This window comes from Phoca vitulina, unplaced genomic scaffold (genome assembly GCF_004348235.1).
Source record: "Phoca vitulina isolate PV1807 unplaced genomic scaffold, GSC_HSeal_1.0 scaffold88, whole genome shotgun sequence".
NCBI lineage: Eukaryota > Metazoa > Chordata > Mammalia > Carnivora > Phocidae > Phoca > Phoca vitulina.
In genome coordinates, this window is record NW_022589791.1 from 2126579 (window position 1) to 2140577 (window position 13999).

Consider the following 13999-nt stretch of genomic DNA (forward strand, 5'->3'; position numbering starts at 1 on the left):
CTTCACATGGATTGTCACGGTTTTGTTTCTACACAAAAGACGTGACTCGGTTATGCTCCTTTGACATCCTGTACATTTTAACCCCCAGAACACTCCTTTTTGGGGGATCAAAGCTGTCTCCAGGTGTCCCCATCTCCAGTGGATGCCCAGGACTCCTCGGGCCAGCTCTGTGCCGGGCTGCCCCTCAGACAGTATCAGACAGGGCATACCAACATGTCTTTTTTTAGAAAAGACCGTAAGTGTCTTATCTTACTCCTTTGGAATTTTCCACAGTTATTTAACCTCTAGTTTAGGAAAAGTGGGTTTGAGGGTTCTTCAAATTGTCGCTGAGCGCTTACATCAGATCTGCGAGCTCATTTCACTTGAGGTGGATGGCGCTCCTGCTTGCCAACCTACCTCATTTCCATCTCTCCTCCCTACCGACTAGAAACCTTGTGGTTAAAATAACACACAGCCTCTATTCACAGCTCCAACTTAGAGCTGCTATCGGAGGCAGCTTTGGGATTTAAGGAAGTCTCAAGAAGATGCTCTCGAGTTGTTTTCTCAATATTCAATGTTAGACTCTTGGGAAGAAAGCAGGGATCTGGTCAGGTAAAGAGCTTCTTTTCTTTTTCATTGTTTGGTTCGGGGGGAAAAAACTGATGAAGAACCTTGCGTCCATCAGGGTTGGAAGGAGCCCGCTGCTTTCTAGCTTTTGACTCTTGAACAGGGCTTGTGTCTGTTTCTCTGCAAGGGGAGTAAAGTGTGACCCGGGAATCGCGCAGAGAAAACTGCAGTGGTGATTCTCTGTTCGCGGAGAGAGAGGGCTGGGGGTTTGGGGATAGATGTGCTTCCTCGGTGGAGCAACAAACCACCTTTGGGCATGTGCAGGTCATGAAAATAGGTAACACTAGTTGGGTTGGTCTTATTCGCTTGGTGTAGCGTCTGGAGGTAGGTTGCGTGAGCGGCGTGCCCCGCAGCGGTGCCCAGCCCTATCTGGGCATCACATCTTTTTACCAAATAGAACTAAACCGATTCGCCTTCCCTTGCTGCTTTCTCTTTGAGTAGTTGGGTGCCACCATGCCCTGTCTGTCTGTCTATCTCCCACTTCTAAATTGTTGTGAAGTGTAGCTCTGCTATCTCATTTTTAAATATGTTTACACTCATGCCTTTCTCCAGTGGTAGAACATTAAAGATTTGTCTTACATCTTTTGTAAAATGTATTAACATTTTCCTTGAACACCTGTAACTATGGCATCTTGAAATAAAATAACTCATTTGTAGAGTGAGCCATTTTTTCGAAAGAATTTGCCACCACCCCTCTGGGTCTTTCTTCAACTATGCATTTTTTTTTTCCAAACATTTATGCCTATGAAATATTTCAATATATCCCACCCTGGCTGGACCAGGTGTTTACTTACTGATCTTCTCTCTTTCTCCCTCTCTCCCTCTCCCTCCCTCCCTTCCTAACTTCCCCTCCCTCCTAGATCATGTTTCCCTTTATGTTTTAATTTGAAGAAAATTCTATTCCTATTTGGTGATAGAGCCAAATCAATCAATCAATCAGTCAATCCCTGGTCAGTCAAACATTTATTTAAGTGTGATAGATATGCTCTGTATTGCAATAGTTACCAGGGTTGGGGGAAGGTAAATACCATCACCATGTTTATTGTATATTTTGACTCCTCCGTACAGTAAATAATTAGCAGATACAGTGCTAAATTTCAAACTTCAGATTATGGGAAACGTTGAAGTAATGACACGGCTGCCATTCCCGAGAGCTCACGACGCACCAGGTACTAAGCTCAGCACTTTGCACTCATCTTGCTTCACTATTCTCTCGACAGCCCTCATGTTACAGGGCAGGAAACTGAAGCCTAGAGAGGTGCTGATGCCCCGCCTCATGCGGCTGATAAGCAGTAGACTAGATGCACAAAGGCTCAGTCCTGCGGGTGCTCAGGCTCTGGCAGGTGTCAGAAAATGTATGCAAGGAGAAGTGGTCCGTGGCTGGGCCGCAAATGGTTGTCCAGCCTCCAAGTGCCCAGAAGGAGCAGTTCCGTGGGCGAGGGGGTGGGGGGCAGGAGGGAGGGTCGGTGTGGCTGGGGGCCCATGCAGCAGTGCTGGCGGGGATGGGAGGCTCAGGGCCATGCTAGGTCAGGAGAGGCAGAGGTGCTGGGCACAGAAGGAGCCTTGTGCTGTTGGCCTGAGGAATGAAACGAGGAAGGGGGTCGGATCACGAGGAATACTGCTCAGAGCCGACCGCAGGCTTTGCGGCTCCCTGCCTTTCCCGGTAACCTGCAAGGCTCAAACCCTCCTACCTCAGCTCTCAGAGAGGCTTCTCCCTCATCTGAGAGGTCTCCTTGACTCTCCTGTTCAAGGAGCAGCCTGTGACCACCCCTATTTGCTTCTTGTTATGGCAAAAGAGACATAACATAAAATCTACCTTTTTAACCATTTTCAAAGTGTACAATTAGTGGTATTTAGTACCTTCATGACGCCGGGCAACCATCACCACCATCTAGTTCCAGATAACGTGGCCGTCATTACAAAGGGATATCCTATACGCTTTAAATCCTATATCCAGTCCCAATTCCCCCAGACCACAGGCCCTGACCACCAAACCATTGATCTGCTTTCTGTCTCTGTGGATCTGCCTATTCTGGACATTTCATATAGACAGAATTGTACAATATGGCCTTTTGGATCTGGCTTCTTCCTCTTAGCATAATGTTTTCAAGGTTCATCCATAACGTAGCATGAATCAGCACTTCATGCCTTTTTATGGTGGAGTGGTATTCCATTGTCTGCATATGTCACATTTTGCTCACCATTCAACATTTGATGGACATTTTGAGTTTCAACTACTATGAACAGTGCTGCTGTGACATGCATGGGCAAAGTTTTGTTTGAACACATGTTTTCAATTTTTTTGGGTGAGTATGTAGGAGTGGAATTGCTAGGTCACGTGGTAACTCTATGTTAAGCTTTGTGAGGAGCTGCCAAACCGTGTTCCACAGCAGCTGCACCATTTCACCTTCCCACCACCATGGATGAGGGCTGCAGTGTCTTCACATCCTCGCCAACATTGTTTATTTTATTATAGCCGCTTTGGTGGGTGTGAAGTGCTATGTCGTTGGTTGTGGTTTTGATTTGCATTTCTCTGATGACACTGAGTATTTTTTCATGTGTTTGTTGGCCCTTTGTCCTGTTCAATTTTTATTCCCTTTATTTGGCTCTATTCTTTTTTTTTTTAAGATTTTATTTATTTATTTGAGAGAGAGAGCATGAGTTGGGGGAGGTACAGAGGGAGAGGGAGAAACAGGCTCCCCACTTAGCAAGGAGCCTGATGCGGGGCTCAATCCCAGGACCCTGAAATCATGACCTGAGCCAAAGGCAGACACTTAACCGACTGAGCCAGCCAGGTGCCCCTCCTTGGCTCTATTCTTGATACATAAGTCCTACAATTTACCTCTTCTTGTCACATTCCATGTTTATTTACTTTCTGTCTCTCCTGTGACTGAATAATCTCCATGAGGCAGGGACACTGTGTTTTGTTCATTACTGTATCTCAGTTCCCAAGACAGGCTTGGGTATTGCAGGGACTCAGTATGTATTTGCAGAATAACTGAAGATCAAATTATGGCTATTGCCCCCAGCCCTGGGTCTGGGGTCTCTTCTCCCTGCTGGTGGGTCAACAGAGGGGCAGCATGGTGAGGGGAGACCACAGCTGGTCCGTACATCAGCCCTGACCATGCTCACACCCTCCCTAACCCCAGCCCAGGTTGCCAGAGCAATAATGCCCTTCTGCTGTCAATCCAGCCCTTGGACTGTGGGGAGAGAAGTGGGAGCAGCAAGGTAGTTACAGAGATAATCAAGGTTGAGGTCATGAGAGCCAGAGCTAAGGCAGCAGCAAGGAGAACAGAGTGGGAGGAATACATAGGAGGGGGATATTTAAAGAAAAATCAGTAAAACTCGATGACTGGCTGAAGTGTCAATCAAGGTAACTTCAAATTTTGAACTTGGAAGGTTGGGAGATCAGTGGCACCATTAACGGTGAAAGGAAGTTGGGAGAAAGAGTGTCTGGGAGCAGGGGAAAGGAGGCTTACTCTCCACTGAGTTTAAGAAGATGAGATCTTGCATGCCTGGGCGGCGGTGGCAGACACAGCCCTGGTGCTGGAAGGGGAGAGCCGGACTTAAGGACACCAGAATGGAGATCCTGGCTTTATAGGTGATTGTGAAGCATCCAGGACATCAGTGAAACTCAGAGAATAGACAGAGCTTCAGAGGGAGGGGAGAGAGACACAGAAAAGGAGGGCAAACACTGAAGTGTCCCTATGGTGAGGATGGGTAGAAGGAGGGGGGTGAGCAAAGGAAAAAGGGGCAGAGGAAAGGGCAAGGGAGAAAGCCAGAGTCCGGAGATGTTGGAGTGGAAGAGAGGAAAAGAGGGGAGGTTGGACACAGATGAGGGAGCACAACAAAGGAAATGGGGGGGTGGTGAGGGAGGTGGGGAGGAAGTAGTGAGGGGTTGGTATTCCAGAATACTTTCCACCTGTTCAGAAGCAAGAAAGAGGGAGGGGTGGAGAACAGGGAGATTTGGCAATTGACTTGTGTCCACCTTCTTTCCTTGCCCCTGCTGCTCCCACACCAGTCTCCCCAAACATGCTAAAACTAGCCTCATCTAATGACCTGCAGCCCAAGACCTTCCAGGTGAAAGGTTGTTCATGAGTCAAGTCCAGACTTTCATTCAGAGAGTTTGTAAGGATATCCTGAGACAGGAAGACTTTGAAGCCTAACATGGCATCTTTGTCTCTCGGAGCGAAGTTCTACTGTGCCTATGGGTATTCTCTGCACTCTGCGGAGCCATGGTAGAGCCTGACCTCAGTGCACATGACAGGAAGTATCTAAAGATCCCTGAGAGCGGGGCATGTGAGAGAGGCAGCCTGGGGAAGAATGATGGTGCTCGGCCTCTGGAGGATGGTGGGAGAGCAGCTCCAAGGTCCTCTGTCTACAGCTCTGGCTCAGGCATTTCAGCTGGCCAAGTTGGGCCAAGGACTCCAAGCTCAGCTGCATCCAGATTCAGGGTGAAAAAATATCTACTCCTAAAGTGTTCAGTGGGGAGCAGGTTACAGGAACTTGCCAAAAGCATGTGCAAGCTGATTTCCTTTTTTAATGTTGAGAACATGGGAGTTTTCTCTTCCATCAAAATGGGGGCTGACATGTATTTATGAAGAAGGCACTTAATACCCAGGATGGAAAATTCTGACTTGGGGAAGAGCATTTAGTGGCAGAAATCTCCTCTCACAGACTCCATGGAAACTCCAGTGAGGGGAGGTTCCCTGCCGTCCTTCCTTGCTGGTGAAGGGACTGAATTGTTGGCCATTGTGAGGAACTGAATGCTGGGGACAACGGTGTACCTTGGTGTCTTTGTGAGCCTCTCACTTTGAATGTATAATATTGTTCCATGCCTGGAGTCTTGCTGATAAAATTTTCATGTCTCCATTGCAAAGCAGAGTTCACTAATCATAAGGTTGGATGCCTACACTTCTCTGGCTCCAAGCCCAAATAAAGAGGAATCTTCTGAAAGCCAAGTCCATTGTACTGACACTCCAAGATAGCCACCCCCTATGTGACCACTCTTATCACAAAATAGGGCTCTTGATGTTTTTCTGGAACATAAGCTACTGACTAAGGTATCCTAGGTGGTAGAAGACCTACCAGGATAGGGTGCATATTTTATTAGACGGTATTGCCAAACATTTTTTAAACTTTCCAGGAAGTTGTCCTTTATGCAATTAAAAAGCAAATAAGAGTTTCGTCTTCATTCTGAAATGTTGGGGCTTCAGGACTAATGTCCTTGGAATGACGTGTTTTCTGATGTCATTCAATCATTCATTCATTTGTGTACTTATTCATCTAACAAATATTTGTGTAAGCTCACCATAAGCCCATCAATAGTCCCACTGGGAGAAAGATGCAAGACCCTGTCCCTGTTCTCAAGTCTTCATAAAGAGTCAGGGCTGCCATGGGGACAAAAAGGGGTCATAGAAGAGAAGTGTACAGAAATCAGGTTCTGGGGGGCCAGCGAGTAGGGCTCCCCTCCATACAGCTCTGGCTTCCGTACATTTGAGCTGGGGGCCAGCTCCCTAGCATGTACAGCCAGGAGGATAATAACTGAGAAATTAAATGGGAGAATGGGGACCTTGCACGTATCTAAGCTCAAAGATCTACGGCCCAATGGATTCATCCCAATTAACCCTTTGTGCTGCTGCAGACCCCACAATGACCAAATTCCACAGAATGCCCTGCTTTTATCTGATGCACCCTTCCCTGGTGGAAAACATCTGTTTAAAATCATAGATGGTATTTAAAGCATCATCTGGAATAACGGTTTTAATGTTCTGGAATTGTGTTGGAACAGAAATACTGGTTGGGGTCTTAGTGCCCTAGGATGTTGTGTCCTAAAAGGAATGATGTGTCCCTTCCTGGATGTTGTCACGAGGACATAAGTGAGGAGAAGGGTTAGCACAATTGGGTTGATGCGGGTCTGAGCCATTTCAGGAGATACGATGGAAAACCACCATGGTGGACTTTTGCACATAAATTGTAAAAATCAGCCTTTGATCTTTTATATTTATCAAAAGCAGTAAGGTCCATTAATGCCAATACTCATGTATAATGGCAGATGATTAACATAAAACAATCACCCCACGGGCTTTGAAAAGTATTATATGAATTATTTTATAATAGTCTTAACTTCCTGATTCTTAATTTTCTTAATTTTCTTAAATATAAAATTATATTTATGATTTCAGCACATACAAGCTGAAGGTGAGGAATTGGGCCAGAAAACTGGCAGAAGGAGCCCCTTAGGGGTTAGATGTCATCCACAATACGGGGCTGGTGATAAGCGTAGTGAAGCTCAGCTTTTGTCTTCTTGTCATGCTTTTTTGATACCAGCCATAAAAGGTGTCTAAAAATTATTTTCACCTCTCCCCTGGGTACTCCTCAACAAAATCATTGCCAACTAAAGTTAGCAAGCCAGGGCAATATAGCCCCGCCATTAAGAGGATGGATTTAGAAATAGAACCCGCTTGGTTGGTTCTCCAATCTGCCTCTTTCTAGCACATTAACTTCCCTAAGCTTCAGTTTCCTGATCTGTAAAATCAAAATAATAAAAGCTCCTAGCCCTCAGGAATGTTATGATAATTAAGTAAGCTAATGTATGCAAAGCTCTTAGCACCTTCAATCAACGTTAACTATTATTATCGCAGGTAACACGTGAATAACCGAATGAGCTGCCATCTTTCAACCAACCGCCAGCCTGCCGCTCTTCCCTCCTGTGAGTTTAGTCAGAAAACACAGCTCTGATGAAGTTACTCCTCTGCTCAAAACCGGGGAAGGAATCGAGTCCCAAGCCCTACAGTGTGCCCTGGGCGGGCTGGGGGGTGGGGGGCCCTCATGAAGGTGCTTCATTCTCTCTTCCCACCAGCAGCCCTCTCCAGCCTTGTGAGCCTTACACTCCAGCACCCCTAAAGTCACAGCCCTTTCCTGAAGGAGCCCTATGCTCCAAGGCCTCTGTGGGTTAGCTCCCGATTCCCGCATTCCTGGTGCCCTTTCCTCCCATCTCTGCCTGCGCACTAGTTCCAATCAGGACCAGTCAAGCGGGAGGTCATTTCTTTTGGGGTGTTTCCGTGAGACTTTGTGCCTTTATTGTAGCACCAGCCATGCTCACTTTGAATTTATATCTTCTGTGTTACGCAGCAAGCTCCTTGAAACCTGGAACAAGATCTTGTTCATTTTTATGCTTCCTGTGGTACTTTGCATGCTATTTTGCACATAACCGAACAGCACAAAACGTTGGTTGAATTGAATTGAAACGTTGATTCTCTAATTATAGGTCATTCCAGTCACAATAGAAAAGAAGAAGAAGCTTGATTGGTATTAAAAGAACTGGATATTTAAGTATGTGTGTGTGCACATGTGTATATGTGTGTGGATATACACTCATCTGTGAAATAGACGTATGACGTGTGAAGTTCCTTCCAGCTCTGAATCTATGGATCTGAGTTATTGGCTTTCCTAGCTTTACTATACACCTCTAAATATTATGGCAAAAGCATACCCGGGGCTCTGCCGTCGAGTGCCACGGGAAGTTGACTAGGCAGGAGGTGAGTCACCAAGAGTGGTCTGGAGGGTGGTGGGCCAGCTCACCCTCCGGCCCGGTTGGCCTTCCCCTGACAGGGGCCACAGTAGAGTTGGCTCATTATTTCAGTCCTACTTTTGAAGTCAGAATGGGGCCGATTTTCTCTTCTCCACTGTACCACTTCACAAACATATGAGTACTTTGCCCACAAGTAGACACCCCATAAATGTCTCTTGAGTGAATGAGCAGATAATCTTTCCTTTCATCCAATAACAATAACAACAACAACAATAATTTTAAATACATTTACGACAGGAGTCTGTGCTGAAAAGCAAAGCCACAATTTCCAGGGAGTAATGAATCCTCCTCTATACATTATACATGTATTAGCTCACTTAACTGTCACAACATTCCCGTGGGTTGGGAGCTGCAACTTTAGACTTTTCGTCATTGTATGTAGCCATGATCATGTAATGTTATTTGTTGAGCTTATCACTATGTAAAAGTATTTTATGCTCATGTTTATTATACTTCTCCTTGTAAAATGTAATCTCCACGAAGATAGGGATCTTTCCCCCCATTTTATTCATTGCTGTTTCCTTAGCACAGTGCCAGGCACATAGGAGATGCTCAGTAAATACTTGCTAAAGACAATTGTAATTTATATTAAGAATTTGGTACTAAATAAGCTTTATGAAAAAGAGAAAATCAGTTAACCAGTGAAGGTAGCTCATTCTGAAAAAGAGAATGAAGCCTAAAGTTGATTGGGTTTAGGGAGGAGGCGGTTAGGACTAACGGAAGTTTTTTTGTTTATTTATTTTTGCCCCTGATTTCTTCGGGGGGTGGAGGAAACTGGAATGAGATAAAAAATGGGAAGATGGGAATCCCCCTGAAGGCTTTGGAAATGATTATCTGAGACCTTTCTTTTGTAATGTTGTTTTACATTTCGAAGGGAGGGAGTAAGAAGAATTGGGGATAATTGTAGGTTTCATTTTCCCCACTTTTTAAAACTTCGAAGGACAAGAATAAAAACTAGGCAGATTGGAAATTCAGAGGAAGTCTACGGAAGAGATCACAGAAAAAGTCCAGGTGGAGAATAAACTAAAAATCGCAAAAGACAACACACCTCTCCTGGCAGACAGCAAATGAGGAGTTCAGAGGCTACCAGTGAAATCAAGTGAAGGAAACAGTGGGAGGAAAAATCCAGAAAATGCATCGTTAAGGAAAGCAACACAGATGCTGTTCAGCTTGCCAGCACGAGAGCCAACTGTTTAAAGGAAACAGGAAGCTTTGGGGGCGAAGGTAGTAAGTGGAGCAAATAAGGGAGCCGTGGATGGAATTTTTAGGCTGGAGATTTCATGGTGAAAAGTTATGGACGGTAAGAACTTTGGCATGGCGGTTAAAGGGATGAGTCATTCCAGAGACTAAAGAGGCTTTATAAAAAAAGATGTGAACATGTTAGGAGTTGGAGGACACTTGTCACACTAAACATCTTACAAACAAACCGGAATTCACTCATTCTTTCATTTAGCATTTATTAAGCATCAGCCCGCCACTGGGGATGCAAAGGTGGCTGAAGCAGGCCAAACACAATCCCTGCTTCTCGGAGTTTACAAATGGATAAATCAGATAGTCTCACTGATGAATATATATGTTCAAGCAGGTGTTCTGGGCAACGGAGTTCAGATGGAAGCATGGACACCAAAGGAGCCAGGTCGGCATGGGCTGGGGCGGGGGTGGCGGTGTAAGCGGGCTTTCCAAGGAGTGGCATTTGAACTGGGATCTGGAGTGGGAGACGAAGAAGGTTGGGTGGAAGAATCCTTCTAGATAGAGGGAACAGCGTGTGCAAAGCCCTATGGAGGAAGGCTCATGGCACCTTCAGGAAATAGAAGGTGCTGGAGAACAAAGAGTCAGGAGGGTGCGATGAAGTGAGGCGGGAGGGGCTGACAAAGCCACATCCGGTGGCCTAGGAAGTCATGGTCACTCTCTGGGGTTTCATCCCAAGAGCAGGAGGACATCATAGGGAGCTATGATTTCTTCCTTATGGGAGGAATGAGATGCCCCCAGTAGCTGGACTTCTCAGATAACCAAAACTCACCCATTGGTGAGTTTATTTGTTGCAATTGCCAAAACTGCTTATATTTTCCCACCTTTGAAGGACAAAGGTCTTGGATGAGGCTTGCTCATTTTCTATCCTTCCCAGGGCTTATGTCCCTGAACGCTTAGCATTTTCTCAATGGTGCAACGCATCAAAGACTGTACTTTTGAGGCATAAAAGCTGCTTGTCCTTATGCTTAGTAAGCCTAGACTGTTTTTTCTTTGAATCCTGGTCTGGCTGTGACCTTTTTCAATTCCAGGGGCTGCCATTGTGTCTGCCTCACTCTCTAATGCCCCAGTCTGTTGTGGAAAGAAGAATCTGAGAACCAAATCAGGAGGCTTCAGTTCAGCCTGAGTACATGGGCTTCGTGGCTCCCTGGGTGCATTTTGGGTATCCCCCTGTGCGCACTGATGCTCCAAACGGCAGGGCGGCTGGAGTGGGCTTCCGCTCGTGGCTTAGGGCTGTGCTGTACAATACAGTAGCAACTGCCACACGCGGATTTAAATGTAATTAGTTAACACTGAATAAAGTTGAGAATTCAGGCCTTCATCTCATTAACCACATTTCAAGTGCTTGATGGCCACCATATGAGACAGCACAAATCCGAATGCTTCTATTATCGCAGAAAGTTGAATGGGGCAGTACTGTCTCAAGATGTTGGCAGACAGCAGGAACCAGACCATCTACACTATCGTCATTAATATTTTTAAACATCTATCTGACGGTGACTCTAGACACGGACAAAATGCAGAACTGGATGTGGCCCTTCTTGTGCCTCCAAGCTGACAAAAATACAACCCGCAAATTATTCCTTTCAGAATTGTTATAATTACTGTAATGCTATTGAAGAAATGCTTGGAGATCTGCTATTTCCAGCAGAGCAATGGACTCAAAGCTCATTAAAATTCTACAGTTGCTCCCTGGAAAATCTGAGCTCTTGCTCGGTTCACCTTCCCACAGTGTCTCCAAATAGACACACGTTGCACGCATGCCATGCAGCCTTAATGATCTGTTTGAGAAATTGCATGACACCACCTGAGCCTCTGTCAGTTTATACCTCAACCTCAGGAAACCAGGTACATTCAGGAACCTGAGACCTTGGCACAAGCAGATGCTCATTAAAAAAAAAAATCATCAGCTTGTTGAACTGATGAGCTAGTTATCCTATGTTCTGAGCTCAGAATAGCAAATGAAGAAGAAATAGATCGAAGATATTCTGGCTGAATGTTATATAGAAGTCATGTCAAGGTGTGATGAATAATGCATTAGAGATTCCTTGATTTGCATTATGTGCCAGCTTGAGAATGTGGTCTGTGTCCAGACGTTTCCATAACCATCACAATCATAATGACATGTATACAGGATCCCTAATCCCTGTGACAACTCTGTAGGATAGGTAGCATTCTCATGGAACAGATGAGGAAACAGGTTCAGGGAGATGGGTTTGGTGGCACAGCGGGAGTCTGGCTCTAAGCCGATGTGACTTGTATGCCCTCAGGGCCAGCCAGCCCCCCCCCCCCAACCGTGCTGCTCTGCTCCCAGATGCACGCTCCCCTGTCTCCTGGGAGGTGGGTTAGGAAAATGCACGCACCAAGGCAGACTGACAGGAAAAGGAGGCCTTTCTGGTCCAGGCGGCTCGAATCTTTCTGGAAGCTTCTCCTCCTTGTAGTTCCTCAGGTGATGGTGTGACTTGTGTGCACTGAACCTTAGCTTTTACTGACAGTGAAAGAAAAAAGCAGAACACAGCATTCTTTTTCGACTGTTGTTGTCAGCTGACTCAACATGACATGAGTTTCAGAGAGAAGTTCCACTTTATTTAAAAGTGAACAAATGAGCAAACAGAAACAAACAAACCTGAAAAAAAAAATTCTCCAGGATGAATGCGAACAGCCTATCTCTTACTAATTGGGCCATTTGTCATTACTACTGCTTCCGGCGGAATGTATTGCCCACGGCAAGGCTGGGGTTTTTGGGTTTTATAAGGTCTCTCCCCTAGAGAACCTCAGCTACTAACCTGAGTGGCTCATAAATATTTTCTGAGCACCTGTCCTGTGTCGGGCACTCAGGATCCAGGGATGAGTGAGATGCAGTCCTTGCCCAAGAGGGGTCTGTGGTCTGGCCTGGGAGAGCCACAGGTCAACAAATAATTAAAACACAGCAGGATAAACGTTATGATACCAGTACATAAGAAGTGCAGAAGATTTGAGTACTAAATGCATACTTTCAACCTCAAAACCCAAGTTAGGGTAGGTTGGATGGGGATGCAAGCTTAGAGACGGGACAAGCTAGGAGCAGGCTATAGGCTATGGTAAGTGCTGAGCAATCCAGACAAGGCGCCTGGGACACAGGCACCCATTACGGAGGCCACAGGGGAGGGTGGCCCAGGACCTAATTTAGAATGATGATCTTATAAACCACGGTTCACTCAGGGATAGAATCAACCTTAATAATTGACTAGTAAATATCTGTCAGCGATACTGAACAAGGGCTGGGATCAGATAATAACTTCAAGAGATGAGAGTCATGGGCTCATCCATGGGGCAACATTGGGAACTGCAAGTTCGAGGCAGGAGAGAAGAAATGGGGGCTTGGACCAGGGAAGGACCCAGAGTTCTAGGGCACAAAGAAAGGACATAAAAGTTTGCCCCAAGGCCACAGGGAAAAGGATGAAATGATCAGAGGGACTCAGCATCACAGCACAGTCTACGATGCACCAGCCCGAGCCCATCTGGCCTGAAGTCTGAAGCGCTGGGCCCAACATCCTCCTTAGACAATCTGAATGGACCTTACCTCTGCTGAACACTAGATGCTCTCCTTTGCACTCCTGAACGAGGGACTCTGTAGGCTTGTTTTCAGAGAGAGTGTGGGAGGCGGAAAAGATGGGAAACTACCCCACACCTCAGTGAGATCCGGGAGAGAGAAATTCGTGATGAAAAGGAGAGAACGGGCAGGCTGCATCTGTGACGCGTGGGCCAGAAGGAAAGGGGGTAGGAGTGGGTGGCTGGCCTTTACGAAGGCCAGGATGGCGTCTAGCTTACAGCAGGCAGAAACCCAATTTCTTTTCATAAGACCGCCCTCCATCTCCCCCAGGACTGCACGAGGGAGGGTGCAGGTGACAGCAAATCTCCTGTGCCTTCAACAAGAAGGTGAATATTCTATATAGCCGCTGGGGCAGCGACAGAACCCCACAGCACCGGGGGTCTGACTTGTCCCAATATGTCCCATATTTCTCAGCATTCCCTCCCCCCTCCACACTTCATGAGTTTTCCTCTCGGCTTCAGTACGAGTGGTGACGATGCAGGAAGGCCAGTTCCTGATGACTTCCTATAGCGACCCTACAAACAGCATCACGTTCTTCCCTTTTGCATGGCAGATGCCACCTCACTCTCACCGAGTCCCTGGGGCCCAGCAAAGTGCTCCGCAAGACAGACAGCACCAGGGAAGTCCCCTCCCTCTATAACAAGATGCCCACGCTCTCAGGCGGGGGCCTAATTATGGCAAGCAATAGCCAATAAACCGATATCCTACACAACCAACGAGTTGAGAGTTTACTTCCGAGATGCTTATGGAAGAACCTTGAGCTCCAAGTAGTTGCAGCATCCCGAAGCCATCCTCTGTCCCTGGGGCTCCCTCAGGTCTAGGGCTGCCACCAGACTTAAGGCCCGATCACCCAAGAGGGTCTCATGCCAGGGGCTGGAGTTCAGCAGGAACTCAGGGATGCAAGGCCCTGAGCCATCCTACCCGCCAGTATTCCTTATTGACTCAGCATCCTGTCCAGC

General features: G+C 46.4%; 1 protein-coding gene across 1 annotated transcript in view; it reads left to right on the forward strand.

Moving 5' to 3' along the window:
* Positions 1-429: 429 nt before the first annotated feature.
* JCAD (junctional cadherin 5 associated) overlaps positions 430-13999 on the forward strand; it is a 77176-nt gene continuing 63606 nt past the window's right edge. Inside the window, exon 1 of the mRNA XM_032395845.1 lies at positions 430-591. The gene's annotated coding sequence lies outside the window, so the exon portion shown is untranslated. The remainder of the gene's footprint in view (positions 592-13999) is intronic.